Source organism: Carya illinoinensis, chromosome 1 (assembly GCF_018687715.1).
Source record: "Carya illinoinensis cultivar Pawnee chromosome 1, C.illinoinensisPawnee_v1, whole genome shotgun sequence".
NCBI lineage: Eukaryota > Viridiplantae > Streptophyta > Magnoliopsida > Fagales > Juglandaceae > Carya > Carya illinoinensis.
In genome coordinates this window covers 15229044-15248259 of record NC_056752.1, presented here as the reverse complement: position 1 = coordinate 15248259, position 19216 = coordinate 15229044, and the positions used below count along the sequence as shown (strand labels likewise).

At 36.8% G+C, this 19216-nt stretch overlaps 1 pseudogene; it reads right to left on the bottom strand.

Annotated features, from left to right (window-relative positions):
* Positions 1–5015: 5015 nt before the first annotated feature.
* LOC122311756 lies at positions 5016–6528 on the bottom strand (annotated as a pseudogene).
* Positions 6529–19216: the final 12688 nt, after the last annotated feature.

Sequence of the window (19216 nt, the reverse complement as noted above, 5' to 3'; positions counted from 1 at the left end):
TTATAAATTGTTGTCCGTGCTAAGTAAAATAAACTAATCATAACTATGTAATGTGGCATCCAATGAGAATGTGACTTAAAAAATTTAATATATATTACAATGATAGGAATTTCAATGTCAGCTTAAAATATTTTTTATAAATAGAAGATTTCTTAAAAATGGGAAAACACACCCAAGCATGCTGGTTTTAATCCAACTCATGAAGGTTGGTTGGAGGGGTGTTTCATGGTGACTCTCCAACAACTCTATTATAGGGCTAGTTTGGATGTCAAATTCGGCTTAGTGCATTTCACTTTTAAGCTGTTTTAGACATCCAAATATACAAATGAGTGCAGTTCAACTTGAACTCGTTGATTGGGTTTCATGTAAATAGTGTTGGTAACTATTGAAAGGGACTTTATGGTTCCCTAGACATGAGCTAACAATTGACATCGGTTGGACAGTGTTGTAGGGCTCCACAACTCAAACCCATAGTATCACATTTGTTCCTTCATCCTTGTGTTAGAATGAAGTGTAGAGAACTTTTTTTTTTTTTGTAGGTTAGGCGCACTTTGGAGAGACAATAATGTCAGTAAACAATAGATATTTATGGTTGGTCCCAATAATTTTACAACTTTTCATAAATATATCTAAACTGAATCAAACATCTAAACACATTTTAAACTCATCTTAAGTGGGTTTCACAAAACTCAATCAATCATCTCAACTCACTACTATTTATAAAGAACTCAGATCAGCTCATATTAACATCCAAATGCAACCTTAATCGTATTTTTGAGTGGGCTATCTTTGGATGAAATAATGTGACAAATTAAAAATGTTTGTTTCCACAAATACAAAAACACCAAAGCTAAAGGGATTGCATATGGTACAAGACATTATCAAAGGAAATCATGTATGTATGCTACATTTTATAACATTGCTTAATGGGAAAATTTTTACTAAACAATTCTTAGACCATCGTAATAGTAGAGATGCATTTAGTCCATACTTATTAAAAAAATTACATTAGATTTTTATGTAAGAAGTATCGAAATTAAACATTCATCTTGTAGTAACAGTGTTTCAATTAAACATCATTCATATTTTTATATGCAATTGCTAAGGCATCTTATGTGTTAATAATTGAGTTTCACGACACGGTTTTGATATATGGGTCCTCTTTACTTTTAGGGCTTGGATCAATTTTCTTCTTCGCCTGCTTCTCCATCAAATTTCAGAGATACCTAAATGTGATTAAATATGTTTTTCCTTTTTAGATTCTAAATTCTTTTTGTTATTTTTTTCGAATTTCAAGTGAATTTCTTGGAGATTCCAAAAGTTGCAAGTCTCCATATATTGCGGGTGCATTTCTATATTTGACCAATTCTCATATGTTGACTCTTTTTGTTTTTTTTTTTTTCCTTGTTCTCAATCTCTTGAAGAGGAGTAATACAATGTATAATCGTGGAGTATGCAAGCACCGTATAGTCGCTTTGAAAAAGAGTGAGTTTCATTATTAAAAAAATATTATTTTTTTTCATGTGGGTCCCATAGTTATTTATTTTTTTTCAAAGTGATTGCATTGTGCTTATACATTTACGATTATTACGGTTGTTCATCCGGGTTTCGGATCGGGTATCTGGGTATACCTGGCCCAGAACCCGTGTTTCAAACTTGGGCCGATTTTCGGCCCAGCATACACGAGTTACGATCTCGGCCGAAACCCGAGTGAATCTAGATTTTTTGAAACTCGGAATCCGGGTTTCGGATTATACCTGGTTATATATATATATATAATAACAAAAACCTATATTATTTAGTTTCTTTCAAAAAGCATTTTTCTTGTAAATATAAGAACCTATATTCTATTGTAAAATTTTCAAGAAAAAATGTTGCAAACCATATTCTTTCATATATAAAACTAATTTTTTTTTAACTAAATGCATCTAAAAAAACATAATGCAATCACTACATATTTCATTATTTGATATTTATACATTACAAAATACAAATTACAATATATGAAATTACATATCAAAAGTAGATTACATAGAGCCACCAATACATAATATATTTGCTTCATGCAATTGATGCATTCTTTCACAATTGAATTTAGTTTCTGATGAATTTCCTGTCTCAGAATTGGTCCAAGCTTATCTGCAAGATGTATTCAACAGAAAGGTTGTGATTATCTGCATGTATGTACATATTGAAACAAAATCAATATATCATCTGAATTATTAAAAATTATTAATTGGTCTGCTTATATTTGAAGTAAAGATATCAAACATAATCTTATGACTTAAGCTACATTAATTAACCAAAAAATAAAGGTGAAAAGTACCACTCCGTGGCATTAGTTGAATCTGGGACTACATGACCATACCTTCATTAAAGAAATAACAAGGAAACAAAAGAAAAAGGTCGAAAAATATTGTTGTAAACTATCCCAAACACCCTTTCCTTTTCCTTCAGTAGTGCAGGTTTTTTTCAAGATATTTTACACACTTCATCCCTAGATAACATGAATCAAAGGGAACAAAACTCTATTTTCTACCTTGTTCCATATTAATACTGAACACTCTATTTTCAGTTGTAAACTTTGGTTTCAGGCTTTTGGATCTTATTGTTGCTAAGTAAAAAAAACATATAGAAGCAAGTCATACATACATAGTTAATCAACCAATTAACTTCAACTTGTATAAATGTTTTCGTTCATTATTGTTTTCTCCTAATAAACCCAGAAATAAGTTTTTCCTATCATTATCAATTCTCAAATCATAAAAGTGACCTCAAAATATGGCACACGCAAGCTTCAAGAATTTTGTGCACAAGTTGGAACACATTTGAAAAATCAGAAGATGCAAAGCAGAGCACTGCCATGTAGCAGGAAAAAAAATCGCATACAAATACTATCTTCTTTAGAGAAAGTATAGAAGAAACAAAAACATATTTAACAAAAACAAAAACGATCAAAAACTAAAAAAAACAGAACCAAAAAAAAACCCCACGTTTAAAAACAAAGAGAATAGATCTAGCAAAAGATTATTTTTTCACAACCCAAAAAATAGCAGATCTAACAAAATAGAGAGAGAGATGGAGAAAAAATAGTAGATCTAGCAAAATAAACCCACATTAGATTTGTTCAAAGGCATTGATCATAAAACAAAGCAGACTAAAAAAAAAAATCCCCCCACGTTTAAAAACAAAGAGAATAGATCTAGCAAACGACTATTCTTTCACAACCCAAAAAATAGCAGGTCTATCAAAATAGAGAAAGAGATGGAGAAAAAAATTTACTGATTGAAGTGAGAGAGTGGGTTACCTAAGTGTGTGTGTGAGAGAGAGAGAGAGAGAGAGAGAGAGAGAGAGAGAGAGAGACTGAGAGACTTACTGATTGAAGTCCGGCCAGCGGCGACGGCGAGAGAGCGACGGCGGCAAGATTTCACTGAGAGAGTTTAGGGTTTCTAATTTCTACTGAGATTCGTAACGAGAGAGAGAGAGAGAGAGGAGAGACCGAATTCACGGGTGTACTGTAACGATGCATTATAAACAAACCCGGTTGTTAACTGGGTATAATACGGAACCCACTTTTTAAATCCGGATCCGGACCAGATGCATCCGATTTTTGTAAATGTGGGTTCCGGCCTGGATAAATCCAGGCTGAAAACCATAATCGGAAACCCGGTTATTTGGGTTCCGAGTTATCCGGCCCAAATGAATAGTCTTAACGACTGTAACTGTCATTTCTTTTTTTATTTTATAAGGTAGCTAGTTGTTTGTACTACTCGGAAAAAAATTCTAAATATTCAATGAAGATCAAAACAAGTATTATAGTCCTAATTCCTGACGCATGTTAACTTTCCCCTATCTAAGAAGACACATGTAGCTTATACTTGAAGGGAAGACTGAAATTAGAAGCTCTAATTAAACTTAGAGCACAAAGAAGCCTAAGTGCCTAACCCCCAAAGCCTTTTTAATAAGTTTCCTATTTATGGAAAATTAAGCAAAACTCCTGAAAAGGGTAATTGCCACGCTCTAGTTTAATCTTTAGAGCAAAACCTCACATCTCAATGCCGGATTGGTCATAGGAGATGTAATGTGTCTAATTGATCTTCACGAGTTCAATCTTCGCCTCGTTGCAACAGAATGTTTCCATATACGAATGTATTATCATTTTTTTCTCTATTGAAAGAGAGAGTCAATTGTCTCAAGTACAAAATGATAACTCCATATTTACCTTTCATTTTATGTGTTTATCTCTCTTCCACTTAAAACTTTTTAAGTTTTTTTCTCCACTGCATTAGGAAAAAAACAAGATGTCTGCTCATAGCATAAACGTTGAAAAGACTGGAATCAGCCACTTGATGCCTTGAACCATTCCCTATTTTTCCTTTGTCATATTATTTTTTCCCACATGAAAAGGCAATATGCGCCAAAATTTTAAATCAGTTTAAAGATAGTTTTGTTTACACTACACCTTAGTTTCTATATTTTCATTTTAAACCCACTATTTACATTTTCACCTTAGAAATTTGTTAACTCACTCTCTTTCTCATCCCCAACAGCACTCTCCCTCTGTTATTTGTTTTATTTAATTTCGGTATATTGAAACGCTAATCATCCCTTAAGTGAACTATGATCTTTCTCATGATCGCTTTATGTTTGGATAAGAAATCTTTTGGATGTGGGTAGATCTAATTATTAGGCTGGGATTGAGTATAACTTAATTAACTTCACACACTTCTCTTGTAACTAGCTCCCCTAAGAAAAATCCCATTCCATTACAGACTAACTGTGGAGAACTGCTATACTTTGGTTGTTATGTCTATGAAATTTGTCTATTTTTCTTGAGTTTAATTTGGGTTGAAGAATCATTTGCATTGATATCAGTTAAATTATATGATGTAATCAGGAATGAAATTGAATGATATGGTTGCTTCCTATTTCTGAAAACATGACTCAACTTCAAGTAGACTCAAATTATTTTCTTATTTCTACGTGTATCTAATGCCTGACCAACTTATGAAATACAGTATCTGACAACCATATTCTTATTCCTCAGAGATGAGTTCTTTTGGGGCTATAGATCAGTACATCATAATTTGAAAAACATGTAGAAGTCGATATCAGGACAATTATGGAGTTGCTTGATGATATTTCCCTTATTGAGTTATATAGCTATTTAGTTATTGCAGGCTGGTGATCATGTCATTTTGCCATCACTTCTTGTAAAGTTTGATCCATTTCCAGCTCGATTCCATGTAGTCACTCGATTCAGCTGGTGCGGCATAAACACCAAATTTGAAATACATGCTGCCTTCCCGGCCTCTGTCGTTCCCCTCGTACTTTTGGGTACCATTAATAAAAACTCACTTTCCCATTGCCCACATCGGGGATAATGTTTACTCTGAACCACTTATCGTATAGATCAGTGGCCACCAGTTTAGAAGAATAATATCTAATGTCTCCATTGTAGATCCTTAGTTGCAGAGTGGTGGCTGATTGGGCACCGCCAAGAATTTGTACAATTGTGGCACCGGAGGTCCCTTTGGGCACAAAAGCATAGCCTTCAAACTGCCAAACTCCTGATGTGTAGTCATATCCCTAGATCAGAACCCAAGAGATAAGTCGATACTAGGCACCCTTACTAGTGATTCACGATGTTTACCAATTTTAAGAAAATATATTCACCAGAGGAGGGAGACTCAGACAAACACACCAAAACAACAGCACACGGGAAAAAGAAAAGAATGGCCAGCTTAGGCTTCAATGTTCCTTGAAAGATATTGTCACCTAGAACTTCATGCAACTTGTTATTAGAGACTACCATCTCATTCATAGTTTGAAAGTACTTGGTAATTTTCATTTTGCAACGGTCTGGTGGTGAGGCCTTGAAACTATGTGATCTATATTTAAACATAGAAGCTGCTATGTCATTCATAAAAATTTCACCAACAAAACTGCAAACTGACCAGAATTTGGGAAAAGATGACAAAAATGGATGTAGAGAGGGAGAAAGAACTTACAGTTATCAGTACTTCAGTGCGTGGCCGAGTCGGGCTATCAGGCTTAAAGGGCTTGTCGTTGTTGTAGACCCAAAACCTTCGAAGTCCATTTTTGTAACGGTCTTGTAGGGGTACATCATATGGCTTCTGCAACACAAAGTTCTCTTCTGTAAGAGGCACTCGGGCGAATCCATCTGTAGGATCAGCACCACAAAGGTGGAGAGGCTCCCACATAGAACTCACGAAAAGCAATAAGAGAGCTCTGTAGTAGAAATTTGTATTCATTTCCATATTCTATCCTCTATTCATATTGGAGTTATTAGAAGCTGTAGATTTTAAAATGCCCACCTTAATAGCTCCTTTTATTGGTTTCAATTAACCATTCAACGATTATTACGCTTTTGAATCTGATAGACGGCTAAATTCAAGTCAAAGGTTAAATTGAGTACATTGCTAGTTAGGTTGGCTAGAGAAGACAACCTCCCCGGCATGGCCAGATGTTATATTAGACTCAGGGCTGACTCTTCCTTAAGGCGAATTAAGCAATTACCTAGTGGCCCCATTAGAAAAAGAGGCTCCCTTTTAAAAAAGTTTAAAGTAGATTTTTTTTTAAAAGAAAAAATATTTAATTAAAAAATTAATTAATCCAATAAAATAATATCAAAAGAGATGTTATGTCATTATTAGTTTTAAAAGTATCCTACATAATAATTATTTCAAGTATTCTTCTTCTAAAAATACATTTTTCTTTTATCATTATTATTTTAATATATAATGTAAAAACTATAAGTAGCAAAATCTAATTTTTGAGTGTTGATAAAATATTTAGTATGATCTTTGAAAAAGTAAGGGCGTACTTTTTCCCAAAAAGTAAGGTTATTTATAGAACTTTATTGATAATTACAATTATAATTACTTTTAGGGCTTGTTTATATACTAAAAATATATGTAAATAGTAGTGAAATAATTTGAGTTAAAATATTTTATTTAGTTTTGAGAAATGAGAGGGAAAAATTTGAATTTGAGAATATCTGAGAATACCTAGTGGTTGTGTTCCCAAACGGCCCCTAAGAGTCTAAAACATGTATTGTTAAAGTAGATTTGATAAAATCTTCTCTAAATCAAAAATTTTCTAATAAAAATTAAGTCGATTATTAGTTGAAAATGTAGTATAAAATCTTAAACAGTTATTTTACTTGACAAACGATTAGAATTATTTGTAAATAAAAATATAATGTAAAAATTAAAATAATTTTATTTAAGTTTACTTTTTAAAACAAAAAAAATCCCCAATAAAAATTTTGGCCTTAGGCTCCCATTCCTATTGAGCTGGCCTTGATTAGACTTCTAGGAAGTCAAAATCAAACATTGATGAGCTTCCACCCACAAATAACAATTCAAAAAAGGCAGCCTTCCCAACTAGGTCACATAGCATGCATGTTAGGCTTCTAGAAAGTCAAAATAAAATATTGAAGAACTTCTACCTAGTAAAAATAATTCAAAGAAGGTAGGGTCCTCTCCTAGCTCGTAGGGTGAGGTTTTTTTCTCCAGAAGAGTTCGGTCTCTTAAGCTAGCCTTGTTGGTTTGAAGAGGAAATGGAGGATGAGCTAGCAATAAAATGGGAAGCGCTTAGCCTCACTGAGAGGGAAAAGGAGTGGTCATTTTATCACAAAGCTCGAAGGAAAGAATGGTGCAACAGGGGCAACTTTGTTTAATGGAAATGATCATTGCAGAGAGGCCTGTTAACAAGGAGGCCTTAAAAAACACTATGTCAAAAGTATGGAGGTATACAAGCTGGATGCAATTCTCTGAGGTTGGAAGCAACCAATATTTGGTAGAGTACCATCTAGAACAGGACCTTGAACAAATTCTACAAAGAAGACCATGGTCATTCGACATATGGCTGGTTTGTCTACATACTTTCAATGGTAAGAAATCAGTAAAGAAGATCCCTTTCTCCATGGAGACATTCTGGGTGCAAGCACATAATACACGCTTTGCAAGCATGAAATGTTGGTCAACAGATAATAGCTTCGGAAGATGCTTAGAAGTGCAAGCATATGAGAGAGGGATATGCTGGGGAGAATTTATATGTATGAAAGTGGAACTGGACATCACTAAGGCTATACAACGAGGTATGTTTCTCACTATTGATGGTAAGAAATCCTGGATATCTTTGAAATATGAACGACTCCCTAATCTGTGTTCTAGGTGTGGATGTATTAATCACAATGCTCAAGGCTGTTCTATTGATAGAACAAGCAATGACAAGACACAATATGGAGCGTGGTTACGAGCTCCAGCAACCAGGTATGCAGAAGGTGAGAAGAAGAAATATGGATCAAATATCAGTAGGCATAACCTTGGTGAATAGCCATGGAAGAAAGACCAGGAGGTCAGGTATGACTCTCCTACTGAGGACTCTGAAACCCCACCAACTATGTAGACACCTACTTAGACTGATGGAGACAACCCAGGTGCTCGAGGAGCAAACAAGAAGTCCCTTTACACTCTGCCACCTACAAAAGGTACTAAAATTCCTTTTAAGGAAATCGTGAGGATACCAATGCATGAAATCACTACTGAGTATGTCAACATGTCTGAACTATGCCTGATGAGAGGAAGTATAAAGCCAAACCTCCCCACAAGTGATATGCCCAAAACCCAAATAACCAAGCCTCAGACTAATCCAATGGGCCATGGTTACAACAATGGGCTTAAAGCCCAAGCCTCATCCCTAGCCCTCTGTCTCTAATAAGGTGCAAGCATTGTAGGAAATCAAGAAGCAAGCTACATGGAAGAGGAAGGCTCGTGACGAATTTTTGACACCCTCTTTGCTGATGCAAACAGCAACAAAGAGAATAATCAACGATGCTCCAAAAAGAGACTAAGCTAGAATGCTTCAGATACTTTCAGATTGCATGCTAAAAAGATTAAACAGGAGAAAGTGGAATCAAAACAAAATGATGATGATGAAATGGTGGTGGCTGGTGTCCAGCCCCACAAAAAGCTATGAGTTGTTCAAGCTGGAACTGCCGAGAGCTTGGGAACGCTCGGATAGTGAATAACTTGCACTTCTGAGTGCAATCCAAGTCTCCCACATTTGTTTTTTTAATGGAAACAAAAAGTAGAAGATCTAGAGTTGAATCAATGAAAAGACTCCTGCAATATGAAAACAGTTTTTTTGTAGACTCAATAGGCTCGAAAGGTGGCCTAGCTTTCCTATGGAAGCAAGAAGCAAAGGCAGAGGTGCTCTCCTACACCAACTCACACATATCATTACAAGCCTTAGATGTACATGGTAATGACAAGTGGATACCAACTGGCTTTTATGGTAACCTTGTCATAGAAGCCAGAAAGAGAAGTTGGTCTCTTTTGAAAGCATTAACTCTTGATGTAAACTTAGGTTGGCTATGTGTTAGAGATTTTAATGAAATACTCCATTTTGATGAGAAGAAAGGAGGACTTGCAAGACCCCAGAAATAGATGGAAGGGTTCCAAAATGCAATTGATAAGTGTGGTCTTTTTGATATGGGATACATTGGTAACAAGTTCACTTGGGAGGCAAGGGTCAGTATTCACAAAAGAAAGATTGGATAGGGCCTTCTGTAATAGAAGATGGCCAGATAAAAACAATGATGCATGAGTTCACATCCTCCCAACCCGTAATTTAGATCATAGCCCACTATGGATCACATTTGACCAACTTCCAAGCCCTGGCCGCTCAAGCACCAAGCCATTCAGGTTTGAAGCAAAGTGGTTACTAAATGAAGAGTGTTACAAACAAGTGGAGGCTTTATGGAGAACCCCTAGACTAACCAGAGGCAAGATGGCATACATAACATTTGGACTACAGCTCTGCCAAAAACAATTAACCTAGTGGAGCAGCATAAAGTTTGGCAATGCAAGAAAAGGGATCAATTGAAAAATGGATGTCTTGGCACAAATCCAAAATAGAAACTCAGGGGAACTAATTGAGCAGATAAGACAATTACAGAGAGAGATAGACACATCCCTTGAAGTGGAAAACATTAAGTGGAAGCAAAGGGCCAAGAAAAATGGTTGAAGGAGGGAGACAGAAACACCAAGTTTTTCCATCAAGTTGCCACACAGAGAAGGAAAACCAACCTCATTAGAAGACTGCTTGATAACCAGGACCAAATAAGACACTCAAAAGAAGGGACCAATGGACTCTTTCAAGATTACTACACTGAGCTTTTCACTTCCTCACATCCTAATTTGGAAACTGAATGTGTCATCCTTGGGAGCTAAAGTAACTAACCAACAAAATGTGATGCTACCCACTACACACTACAGACAGGAAGTACAAGAGGTTATATTCCACATGGATGGACTGAGCTCACCAGGACCTGATGGCTTCGCAGCCATCTTTTACCAAAAACATTGGAGCCTTCTAGGGGACCAATTCACAGGACCTGTGTTCAATGTGCTCAACTCAGAAGGCAACATGGAGGATATCAACAACACTCTCATCTCCCTAGTACCAAAGAAGAAGGAGTCAATGAGGGTAATAAACTTTAGATCCATTTCTTTATGTAATGTAATCTATACGATTATATCCAAAATGATTGCTAACAGATTAAAGAAAGTCCTGCCTTGTATTATATCACCATCACAGTCAGCTTTCATACCTTCTAGACTTATATTTGATAACATAGTGGTGGCTTTTGAGGCACTACATACTATGAAGTGTAAAATGACAGGTACAGAAGGCTACATGGCACTCAAACTCGATATGAGCAAGGTTTATGATCGAATAGAATGGAGTTTCCTTAGAGCAATCCTCTACCATATGGGTTTTTGTAGAAAATTGGTGGAAATGGTGATGAAATGCATAGAAATAGTCAAATACTCTCTCCTTATGAATGGAATAGCTCAACCTCAATTCTCCCCATCTCGAGGCATAAAGTAGGGTGATGGATCACCCTCCTTTTCATCATATGTGTAGAAGCCTTGAACAAATTGATAAGCAAAGTCGAGGAAAACAGGCAGCTTCATGGTGTCCCAGTAGCCCAAGGTCAATTGAGAGTTTCCCATCTCTTTTTTGTAGATGATAGCCTTGTTTTTTGTAAGGCAAATGTTGAAGAATGGGCAAGGTTGATTAGATGGTAGAAATGCTATGAGATGGCTCTGGGGCAAAAGTTAAACATTGAGAAAACATCAATAATCTTCAGCAAAAATATGGCAAGAGCTACCCATGACTATATCACCTCAATTGCAAGGGTGAGAACAACCATGCCATATGAGAGATACTTGGATTTACCCTCAGTGGTTGGTCGACATAAGGTCAAAACTTTTAAGGCAATCCTAGACAATATCAAACAGAAGCTGAGCAGCAAGTTTACCAAGCCCCTTACATTGGCAGGGAAAGAGATATATCTAAAAGCAATAGTACAAGCATTGCCAACCTACACAATGAGTGTGTTCAAACTGCCTCTAAGCCTCATTCAAGCAATCAACTGTGCAATAGCTAATTACTGGTGAGGTCAACAAGAGAAAGTAAACAAAATCCACTGGCTATCATGGAAAAATAGGGGCAATCCAAGGGTGATGGAGGACTAGGATTTAGGGACCTAGAGATCTTTAACAAAGCTGTACTCTCTAAGCAATGTTGGAGAATCCTTCAGGATCCTAAATCCCTGGCAGCACAGGTAATAAAAGCCACATATTTTTCCAAGTCGACTTTCTTACTGGCTAAGGTTGGTTCCAAACCATCCTATGTGTGGAGGAGTCTACTAGCTGCTAGACATGTGGTGGAAAAGGAGTCCTACTGGAGAATTGGCACAGGAGAGAAGACCCATGCATGGATAGACCAATGGATTCTCAATCTTGCACCCATCAAGCCCCCGAGTACTCAGAAAATCCTAGCAGCAAATGCAACTGTCTCTGACCTCATTTACCCCACAATAAGTGCTAGAACTCTGATCTAGTTAAGGAAATATTTGACAAAAAGTAAGCTGCTCTAATTTTGAAAACACCTATAAGCACACTCAGAACAGAGGACAAGCTAATTTGGCATGGAACAAAAGGAGGTACATTCTCTGTTCGAAGTGCATACCACTTGAAAAAAGCAAAGGAGATGGTTGCCGAGGGTTAAGCATTATCGAGTAGCAATGTCAACACAATTTGGAACAGAATTTGGAGCTACAAGTCACCCCGAATGAGAGAATGTTTCTATGGTTGAGAAGGAATGCTTTCATTTTTAACAATGAATTCTGGCCTCCAAATGTAATCCTCAGATAAGTGAATGATAGACTACAATGGGAGCAAGGGGAACAAGGCATGGTTACCTAGCAGGTCCACATGAAAGCAACAACATGTACTTCCATGACTGAATGGAGGCCACCACCTTAGGACTGGTTTAAAGTAAATTGGGATGGGGATATCAACCAAGCATAGGGAACTGTTGGGGTTGGGATTGTCATAAGAGATTGCCAAGGCATGGTCATAGCAACTCTAAGGAAAATAAAGTCTCTCTTCATAGACCCTTTCTTGGCCAAATTCTTTGGAGCTCTAGTTGCAATAAAATTTGCAGAAAGCCCCCTCGACCCCAGAATCTTAATTTAAACTCCCGCAGCAATCTGGTCAAACTAGTCGAAGTTATTGTAGGCCCTGAAAAATTAGCATCCAAATTAATTGAGAAACTTGAGGCTGGTGCGTCACTTCCCAATGGTTCGAACAGAAGCAACTGGCATAGTAGCCTAGTTTTTTTGGCCTCAACTCCCTTGCCGCAACTACCCCTTCCACCACCTTATGCATCGGGCCCTTTATCCCCTTCAACTCCATTCAATTTCCCATGTAATTTGGTAAAATCCTAACATATTGGTCCCAAAGTGCGCAACCATTGAGTGCCTAAAACTGCATCACATCCTTCAATGGCTAACAGGGAAAAATCAGTTGTGAACAGGATACGAGGAAAAAAATATTTGGACCCCATCACATCTACCCTTACAATCTAACTTCTTCCCATTGGCTACCATTACCTTCATTCCACGTATATGTCGAAGCGGTAAGCTCATTGCCTCAACGAACGATGTGTTAAATAAATTATGGAAACTCCCAGAGTCAAGAGTACTGTGATGCCATGCCCCTTGATGACGCCTCTAATTCTCATTGTTTGTGGGGAAGTGGTTCCCACGATGGTGTGGAGGGAGATCACCGGTTCCTACTTTTTATCAATCAATTGTACTTCACATCCATCATCCTCCATTTCATCTTCATTCAAAATTATTCCTTTAATAAAAAATAATTTTTTACACCAATGACCAGGTATAAGATTTTCATCACAATTAAAACAGATTCCTTTAATGTTTTATTTCTTGAAAAATTTGCTGAAGTTAGCGGGGGTGGCATTGGTGGCATTGGCTCCACATTCACTAGCCGCTTGACCTCGATAGCTATTGGCCTCTTTGCATGCCTTGCCTTAAACAATTGAGACAGTCCAATGGCATTCGTGATGGATGTTGGTCGTGCCACTTGCACATCAATTCGTATGGGCTTACCAATCCTCCAACAAGCCTCATCAACTGCTCAAATTGCATCTATTATTCACGAACAGTTTCAATTTGGTGTAACTTGTTCAACGTGCCAAAATGATCTTTGAACATGGTTCGTCCATATCGGATTCGAAGTCCCCTTTATAATGCCTCCCATGAATTAATTTCTTTGGTATCTTTGAATAATTTATACCACATATGCACCTCTCCCTCCAGGTGGTATGCTGCCAATGGTAATTTCTCAATCTCATCTGTTTGTTGATAATTGAAAAATTGCTCCACCCAATAAATACAACTGGTCGGATCATCCAAACCATTGTGTCGAGGAAATTCCAACTTGGCTAATTTTGGAACTGCTGAGTTTGTCCCTCCTCCATGATTCTGTCCATCTCTATTTCTTGATCTTGAGCCTTCTATATCTCCTGAACTCTTATTAGCCAGGGAATCCACCTTCGCATTGGTTTCCTTAATTTTTTTCATAAGTTGTTCCATAATGCTCCCAAAGTTAGCCATCTATTGTTCAAAATGCTCAATTTTGGAATCTGCCTTGACCTACTCTAATGCCAAAGTGTTACAAGCACGAGTGACTGAACGAGTGACCGGTGGATCAACAGGAAAAGACTTTGGATCACTCTGGCTTGTTCTACCTATTGTGAATAATTTTCGGTAAAAGACATGGGTTGTTTAATGAGGACCCTACCTCTACAAACAATTTGTTTGAATATTTTTCCGATACCTCCATTCAGAACATCCTTCCAAACCTATAAACACTTAGGTTTACAAGGAATGTATTTTGACATTCATGAAAATTAAGCTAAACTCAAACGTAATTGTAGCTAATTGATTTATTCCCAACAAGGCAAGTAAGTCGTTAAAACCATTTATTCAAAACCATTAAAATAGCAAAGTTGCCAAAGTTACGTTAAGCTTCCTTAATATCTAGTCGGAATGGACTAAAACCAGTCGGAATAGCCAGAATTTGAGTTAGTATGAAACAATACCCTATTTTGTGCAGATTAATGTTCCAACATGGAAAATTCCGATCAAAATGGAACGAATTTTAAAACTTTGGACACGGGTCTCTATCATAAGTGAAGGACAGTTTCGAAATTCACAAGAATTCTCACACACAAGAATATAGTGCAAATTTTTGGGGTGACTGTTGGGCATAGTTACTAAATTACCCCTAAAGGGCATGTTAGCTTGAAGGAGGCGAGATGCATGTTGCGAGCACAAGTGGTGAGGTAGAAGAAGAGGAGTCAAGCCACGAGGTGTCAGGCTAATAAGAAGCCTAATGGTGGTCAAAACCAAAAGGCGAGTTACCGACTAACTTGAAAAGATATCGAGGAGGTGGACAGCTCAACACTGTCTTAGGAATCAACAAAGTGGAGCAGAGCATTAATGCTGATATATATCACCAAGGGATCATACCCACATTTAGGAGAAAAAAACCAGCTGGAGCATGCATTTCATAATGGAAAATATTATAGTCGAATGAAATATATAAAAATAAACTCATAAATTAATGTGATTTAATGTGGTACGTTAAATTATAAATTTATTTTTATTATAAAATAAATCTAACGAATCTTATAAAAATACATTAATTTATAAATTTATTTTATATAATTTTTTTTATATTTATAACAGTACTTCGATTTTAAAAAAAGCTACAGGCAGTCACTTTGGGTAAGTGTAGTGCAAACGCCGGATGATGTGGCAAAAAATCAAAACGCCCTGCTTAGTGATCCCTCCTTCCATTTCCGTCCCTGTCTTTCATTGCCCTAGAGTTCTTAGCTCTTTGAAGATGAAACGAAAAGAGAAAATACAGAACCAATGGATTTCTTACCTCTCTTAAGACGATCATGGAAGATTTCAAGAAGAAGGTCTCTACTACATAACCAAAGGAGGCCAAAAGTACCTTAGGTTGCTCTGACTCTTCCAAATCCTCTATGTCTCTTTTTCCCCACTGATTTATTTCTGAGTTACCAAAAATAAGGTTCCGATTATCTAATTTTTTTTCCTTCATTTCAATGTTTGTTTGGTTTTTGGTAATAAGTTTTCTGGGTATATGGATTTTTGGTAATGGGTTTTCTGGGTTTTCCATTTTTGTGCCCCCTCTACTTGCTACAAAAAACTTGAAAACTCGAAACCGGTGACCAAGTTAGCTGGAAGCCAGATCCCAAAAAACAACTAACCAAATACAACCTCCAATTGACATATGTCCTAGATATTATCTGTTGAGGAAGAAGGAAAGTCCATGTCACTGGCTCCTGAAAAGGGTACAGTTTGTGAGAAAAGCTCCTTCTCAAAATTTGTCAAAATTAGCTAAGCCACTAAGGGAAGATTTAAGAATGGAAGCAGAAATTGCAAATCAAGTTGGCAACTGAAAACCTAGACGAGCAAGAAGACAAAGATCTATAGGAACACGAGCTCTGTTTCAATGTTTTTGTTTGGATTTTTTTCTTTCTCATTTAGGTTTTGCACATGAGTGGTCTTTTGTCTTTTTATCTATTTATTTATAAAATCAAAAATAGAAACCGTGTATCACTCTCAAAGTAGAGACAGAGCCAACGGCCAGAACTTTATAGAGCTCAAATACCTGGTTTGAATACATGGATGAACACGAAATGCAACCGATTTGAGATGCCGAAGCTGCGGAGCTGGGGGTTATGCAGTCGAAGTTCATAGAGGGGAAGGGAGGTGGATGATAGCGGATTGGAGTTTTGAGTTTTCTTTGATTTTTGAATGTGATGGGTAGTAAAATGCAAAGTAGAGGAAGTGAGAACATATGAAAATAATGCAAAAAGGAGACTAAAATTCTTGGAGAGAGAGAGAGAGTAGAAGAAGAAACAGCACAATAAATGAGTACCAACTGTCATTGGGGGAGGAAACAACCTTGCCATGTGCCGTACGGTCACAACTCAGGGCCTCTGCATCGTTTGCATGAACTGATTGTACGTAGTAGAATTGTAATTGAAAATGCTACATTAAAATGACGCTAGCGCAGGGAATGGGAGGACACCAGGCATTAAAAAATAAAAGGATATGAGAGTATGCCATGTATTACATTGACATAGGTGAAGCCTGATACGGGAGGATGCAACAAGCAAGAGAGGCATCTCAGCCCCATTATTAATAGATGAAAGTAGGAGGTAAGGGGGTCAAACTCATAAAATATTCAGCATTTTTCACTCATTTATTTCTTTGAGACTAAACTTAGCATCAAAAGTATCCCAGTGGGGATCACCGAATTCCACTCTTATACCTTGTAGGCACTAAACTAGCAAACCACGCTCGAGTGGCTAGCATGTAGGAAACTATTCTAAAAACTCCAAATATCATTATAGTAATTAATCCTTCCATATTCTTTTGTTTTCCTTTAACAAAAGGATTGCATTGGTGCTGTCTCTCTTTTCCGAAGGAAATTGGATATCTGTTCTTATGTCCAATTCCAATCTGTAAAGCTTTTGTACCTTACTAGAATGGAATTAGGAGCACTACCCCATGTAGAAATTGCCCAGACAATGCATAGTGAGTGTTTTCCACAATCACAAGTGGTATTGTGGCATAAATTCAATTATGATGTCCAATAGACTCCAATCTCTTTCCCTAGAAGGGTCCTTCCGAGGGAAACTAAATTAGGAAAATACAAATACTACAACATAATTTGTATTTTGTGAAAGAGGAAACTGTCACAAAAAATGACTAAAACATCACTAAATACATTTGGTGATGGTTGGAAACTATCACCATGACAGTCACCTAATATGTGTAACATAAAACAAATGGTAACAGTTTACTATGCAACCGTTTAGTGACGGTTGGAGGTGTTCCATTTGGTGTAGCATTCGAATGTGGTATTTTTCTATGATGGTTGAAATCTGTTATAGAAAGTAACATTCGAATGTCAAACATAATGTTCAAACGTAAACTAGATCGATTGACATTCGAACAATAGAAGTTGGCATTCGTTGGTTATGGTTCAAACGTATCATATTTATGTTTCAAAGTTTTTATGCCTGAATGTTAACTGCATTATATGCTTGAATGTTTGATCGAACGTTAATGAACGAATGTTCAAACATAACAAGTAATACGTTCAGACATTAGGTTCAATGTTAACCGATAAGTGTTTGAACGCAACTGGCACGTGTGAAGGTTTATTCGAACATTAATCGTTTAGACATTTAAACGTTTTGTTCCTTTTAGGGTGAGTACATTCAAACGTTGGATTGTATGTTCGAATGTTAGATTATAATTTTGTGTAGTTAAGTTCAAACATTGGTTCAAATGTGAACTAATGTTCGAACATTTCTAATTTACATTCGAACATATAGATCAGAAATATTAATTTCATAAAATTAAAAAAATATAAAAATTGTATCATATTATACCATCATTTAACAACTAACAATGTCTTATAAAGTTTCAAAATTAGATATTATGTGACATCCCCTTTTTACGTGTATTTTCACTGAAAGAGTATTTTAATTTAATTAAAATATTAGTTATTTTATTTTAAATTATTGACTTTTAATTGGATTTATTTAGTTGTAATATTTGTTTTGTGGAGCTATCTTAATATTAATTATCGTTTTGATTTTAAATTGCTGTATAATTTATTTTAGTTTGTTTTTGGATTTAAATTATGTTGTTGTTTTTATTAGTTATTTATTATCTTTTAGCTTGATGTGGTGTTTAAATTATTTTAATCGTTTTATAGCTTTTAAAGTTATTTTCGTTGGATCAGTTTCTTGACTTAAGATGTGAGAACTGGATCTCACTTTCTTTCTTTCCTTTTTCTTTTTTCTCCTTTTCTTTTCTCCTTTTTCCTCTTTTTCTTCTTCTTCTTTCTTTTTTTCTTCTTTTTCCTCCCCCTCTTTCCCCCTAGCCCGTGCGACCCAAGCCCCCCTCTCCCTTCATCCATTTCCCTTAGCCTGCCCAACCGGCGTCACCTCTAGCCGCCGTGACCCACCTCCACCTCCAGCATGTCCCTCCCACATCCGCAAACTCTACTGTACCGGTGGTGTGCTACACCGGCCACCCAATCTCTCTCTTTTCTCCTCCAAACAAATGAGTCTTCTAGCCTTTTTCTCCTCTTTGAGCCACCATACAATGCCAAATCATCCACCAAGTACCACCAATGGATTCATCACATCAAGGGCTTCCTCCCCATGTCTTTCTTTTCCCCTAACTCTCTCTTTTTCTCTGATGGGTCTCCATAGCTAGAGTTTCGGTTGCACCACTATACGTCACCGTACACGGCCACCCATGGTGTTTCACCACCACCATCTTGTTTCTCTCATCACCATGACCTTCCCCAAGAAATTTCATAGCCAATGGAGTTGTGTATAGCTCTCACTTTCCCTCACTCTCCCTCGGCCTCTTTTCCTCAAAGTTGGCTGATCTCCACCTTGTGCCGCCACCTACGGTCAACTCTCACTTCTAATAGCTTCATAAACTCCTCTAGGCTATTCCCTATCAATTTCAAGTCTTGGTTTGTCCCTGTTCAAAAATGGGTATTTTACAACCCACGGCCACAGTGTAAAATACACTATTACGTTGCTTTTTCTCCACCGTTTGCAACGTCGTGATCTTTCAAAAAATACCTTATAGTGCTATATGTATTTTTCAAACTCTATTTTAGATTTAAATATATTTTTGCTCTTACAATTAATTATTTGACTGGTTGGTTGATTCCGGACT